We start from the raw sequence: 4,751 nt of genomic DNA, 5'->3' as shown, positions 1-4,751 counted from the left end.
TGGTGTGAGATGAGGAGTTCACAGCTGTTAGAGCAGGAAGGAAGAGAATCAGCACAGTGAAAGCAACGGACACATAGTCAGCAGCTTTGGTGGTGGGCATCTTCAGGGACCAAGGCCAAGCAAGAAGAGAATTGGGCAATTCTGACTGATCCTTTCATAAGTGCAATTGTCTGGATGAAAATAATGGTCTGTCTTGCCTAGGAGAAGTAGGGCTGTGTGGGCAGAGCAAAGGGAAGAGGCAAGGGGCCACTTTGCTGCAGCATCTCTGTGTGTGCTGGCCCCATCCCCTGCAGGTGCCACGGGCTCCTGACAGCCCAGTCCACCTGAAGCCCTCTCTTTTGGTGCTAGAAGGAGTGCTGTTCCCCTTTCATAGATCTCTCTGGAGCGTCTCCCGTGATGTTCAGAGAACACTTGCAAACTCCCCCAGCACAGCAGCGGATGTTGCAGGAGACTGCTCACCAAGTGGTCAGCTCTTCAGGCCCTCCACGCAGAGAGGGTGCACGCACAAAACAGCAGACGGCTCACGCCGCTGAGGATGGGTGCATGCGAGCTCCTACGGACAGCATCAGTGCCCGCTTCTGGATCTGATCATTCTGACTTCAGCAAATGTTCCCTGTGAGTAGAGGCTTGGCCCTGCTCTGCTTGCCGCAGGACCTTGCACAGGGTTTGGGTGAGAAAGCCTTGAACTCCCACAGTCTGAAAAGCACATAAAACTCTGGGATAATGCTAAAAGCGGCATCCCTCTTGCTGAAGGGATGACCAGCCGTGGCTTGAACAGGATGTAAGGACCTCCGCAGGGAGAAAGCTTTGGATGCAGAGGATCTCTTTAATCTACTGGAAAAAGGAAGAACAAGAACCACTGGTTGGAAGCTGAAGCCAGACAAATTCTAGCTGAAAATAAGGAGTGGGATTGTTAACAGTGCGGATGTTTTACCGCTGGAACGGACTCCCTGGGAAGTGGCGGCTTCTCCATTCCTCCAAGCCCTCATAACCACATCACTACTTTTTTGGAAGGTGCTTTTGCCAAAAATGAGCCATCAGGCTCAACAGAGGAATAAAAGAGCAAAGCTCTCTCATCCTGTGATGAACGGGAAAGCAGTCTAGGCAGCCTGTATCTCTGTACGGGTTGCTTGGACTGTGGAAAAATGCAGATAAAGGTGGAGGAATGGAGCAATCTAAACAACAGGCTGTTGAAACTTGAGCATGCGTGAGCGACAGAGGAAGATCTTGGGCAGCTTTAGAAGAGGGAGGAAGCAAGAGGAAGAGGAGGAAGGCGGGCAGCAGCCAGCTGATGCTGCCGGTGACACGGAGGCAGAGAGCCATGCTCAGCCCCAGCAGGAGGAGGCTGTGCACCATGGGGTCGGCAGCCTGCTTGCTTGAAATTCTGCTGCCAGCCCCCAAGAGACCAGAAGACTATGGCTCTCATACTCCGGTTTTCTGGTTATGGCAACGTATTCTCACACATGGTGAGCATGGAGCTGAGCGAACTCAGGTGGGCTGTAAAGCTTCTTCGCTGCCTCTAGGAGAGACCATGGTGATATGTGCCTGTGACCTTTCTGGTGGCTCTGGAGACTGGAGGAGCTGGTTAATAGGTCTGTCTGAAGGTCTCCCTAATCAGCCTTGATTCCAAAAGCTGAAGCCTCTAAAAGCTCCTGCAATGAATTAAAATGTGTGAAGAGATCAAATGGGACCCCTTGGGTCTTTCCTGCCTATTGGAAAGCTTGTGGGTCTTCACTGGCCCCACGGGGCTCAGAAGGTGCGGCTGGCCTGAGCTCCGAACATCATCTCACTTGAGACAAGCACCTTGCCCATAAATCAGAAGTCCCAGCCAGAGACCTCCTGAGGTGCAGGGCAGCTCTGTCTTCAGGTGCTCCTCATCCGTAGCTCTGAGGGCTGCACTGACAGCACTGCTTAATGGCTCTGCACAGTAATTAAAGCAAGAAAGCTCCCTTGATTCCCAGGGCACTCATAGCAGACCAGATTCCTGTCTGCTATTCCTCCTCTACTGCTACAGCTGTATTGCTGGCTCAGCCCTCACAGCAGCAGCCCTCTGTGACTCCAAAATCCAAATCCTTTCTGTGGTTGCACAGGTTGGAGCCGCGCATCTCCCTGGGCATTGCCGGGGCTGCCTCTGTTGGGATGCCCCGCACCACACTGCAAGGCGGGCACTTGTCTTTGAAAGGGGCACGTGGGCACTGCCAGCCTGGGAGCTACACTTACACAGGGTTTGCCGTGTGGGACGGGGTTCCAGCTGCTGTCAGGAGTCTGGGGAGAGATCACTGATCTTTTGAAAAACCACCCCAGTTGCAGCCAACCTGAGATTTTTTAACCCGAGCTGGTCACTCTTTGAACAGGAGCCAGTAGCTGCAGGTGCCCAGCAACCCCACTTCACTCGTGCCAGTGGTAGAAGCGGCCCCTGAGCACCATCTTAGCTGGGGCAAGTGCCCACACCCAGCAGGTTTGTTTCCACCATGCTAGGTGTGTGTGTAATTCATCATCCAAATGCTCGGTGTCGCCACCTCTTGGTAATTTATTGCAAGTAACATGGTTTTGGCCCCTGCCACAAGCGGGCTTGCGATGATGTGAAAAGCTGCAGCTGTCCTCAGTGCTTCCCTGCAGTAAGCTGATGAGCTCGAGGCCCTCAAGGCTGGTGCTGATGACTCCTTTTCCAGCCCTGGGTCATTTTTCCGGCCCTCTTTTGAACTCTCTTTGTATTTCCACAACCTTCTTGAAATGGAAACCTCAGAGCTAGCCTTGCCAGGAAGGCAAGCTAAAATCACTGCTCTTCCCTCACCTCCAGCAGATGCTGGAGGGAGAGGTCTGTCCCCGTGGTGCCTCGGGGGCATTGCCTGTGCCGAAATACTGCTCAGCCATGGTCATCTCACACAGCAGAACAGCTCACCCTGCATCCGTGCTGACTGCCTTACCCATCTCATGGCATCTGCACAGTTCTTCTCAGAAAAGCTTTGTACACTTGGCTGGACCAGAAGCTTACAAAACGTGTCCAGTGATTCCCAGAGAGCCAAGCATCTGTCCTTGTGCCCAGCCCAGCAGATGCTGAACAGCACAGCTCTGCCTGTGAGCCACAGCGGCAGGAGCCCCTGGGCTCAGGTCCCCCAGCTCTGCAGGGGAGCAGTGTTTGTCAGAGCACCCTTGGGAAGAGTGTGTGCCGAGATGTGAGGCTTGGCAGCAACCAGGGCAGGTCACAGCGCTGTGCAGCTCCTCGCACCCCCACACTGCAAACCTTACTGCTGATGAACCTTGAGAGTGGAGGGACGCTGACATCGAAGCAGCAAACCCCCAGGGACCCCCCTGCCAGGGGGGCAGGTCCTCAGCCAAAGGCTGGAGCTGCTGGTGCCAACTCCCCATCATGACAAGGCCATCATGAACCTCCTGCAGAAAGCTCTTGAGACCCATATGGAAATTTTGAGAGGAGCCATGAAGTTTCTGGCCTCTAAGACTTAAGACTGACTGACAGGTGTTTCAGGGCACTCATTTACTTCTAACTCATGACTGTGGGGCTGAACACTGCAATCTGTGCCCACCTTTGGCCTCACTGTAAACTCAAGTAATTACCTATTAATGACGCCTGCTAATCAGTGTGGCTCAGTAGGGAGCCAGCAGTGTGTTGGGCACTGCTTCTGCCTGCCGTGAGCCCAAGTGGGGTGGCTGGCACAGCCCCTGCAGCATGGTGCAGGCAGAGACATCCCCAGAGTGTGGGGCAGCACCACCAGCAAGGAGGGACAGGGACAGTGGCACACACCTCAGGAACAGCATGTGTCATGCCTCTCCCTTCCCCCTGCATCTCCTCCGAGGCCCAAGGTTTTCAGGGGAAGCATTTACCAGACTGGTGTGGCTCAAAGCCCCGTGGTTTTGGCTGGGAGCAACACGAGGAGAGCAGGAGGTGCCTCTTCCTCCAGCACTGTGGCAAAAGCTCACCCAGAGAGTGGGAAGTGGGTTTGGCTCTCCCTTTGCCAGACCAGCCCAGCACTGCTGGAACAAGTCAGCCTCTGCTGAGCTGGGCTGGAGAGAGAATGGTGGCAGCAGTCCAGTCTGGCCAGTGGGCTCTTGCCTCGTGCTGGTCGGTGCTGCAGCACTGCTCTGTGTTTCATCTGGGGGCCTCTTCACCCCAAATGCATGTTAACTGGGGGCTGTGTGAGGGCTTTCTACCCATGGGATGGACACCATGGGATGGACCTGATCTGCATTTCCACTTGCCCATCCTGCCCTGTAGCCTGGGACTCTGAAGACTTCATTCCCCCCACACACCCCTCTGACCTGGCAGACCCCTTCCTGCTGCTATCCTGACCATGCAGGTGTTTCCTCGTGCCTCCCCAGGCAGTGTGAAATGCCACAGGGTACTTGATTCATGCTCCTTTCCCTATCAGCAGCCCTTCTCACTGTGTGGGTCAGACACTGCTGGGCAGAGCATTCCCTGGTGTCAGCACGACCATCGCTGCTGGCAGTTCGACATTGCTGACTGGGATGAGGAATCATCCCAATGTCACTGGGGCACATGGTCCCTCTGGGGCAGCCAGTCTGGGTAGCACAGAGGCTGTTTATCCAGAGCGCTCATGCGTGTGAGGGTGCCCCAGCACCTAGGTGGTGCTCAGTGCAGCCGCAGGCAGCATCCACAGAAGCAGCGTGAGAGGTTCTGTCTGCCTGGCATCACCTGGTGTGCCCAGAGCAGTGGCAGGGCCAGAACCTCATGCTGCAGAATGGCTGGGGAGTGCCTGAGACTGCTCTTTCCC

At 55.1% G+C, this 4,751-nt stretch overlaps 1 protein-coding gene across 1 annotated transcript in view; it reads left to right on the top strand.

The window, feature by feature from the left end:
- The window catches only part of HPSE2 (heparanase 2 (inactive)), a gene marked incomplete at both ends in the record, with an annotated part of 98,119 nt that overhangs the window by 91,053 nt on the left and 2,315 nt on the right, over positions 1-4,751 (top strand). The gene's annotated exons all lie outside the window — the stretch shown is intronic.

This window comes from Buceros rhinoceros, unplaced genomic scaffold (assembly GCF_000710305.1).
Source record: "Buceros rhinoceros silvestris isolate BGI_N320 unplaced genomic scaffold, ASM71030v1 scaffold11035, whole genome shotgun sequence".
NCBI lineage: Eukaryota > Metazoa > Chordata > Aves > Bucerotiformes > Bucerotidae > Buceros > Buceros rhinoceros.
Note: the sequence above shows the minus strand (reverse complement) of the source record. Positions and strands in the feature narration are given on the sequence as shown.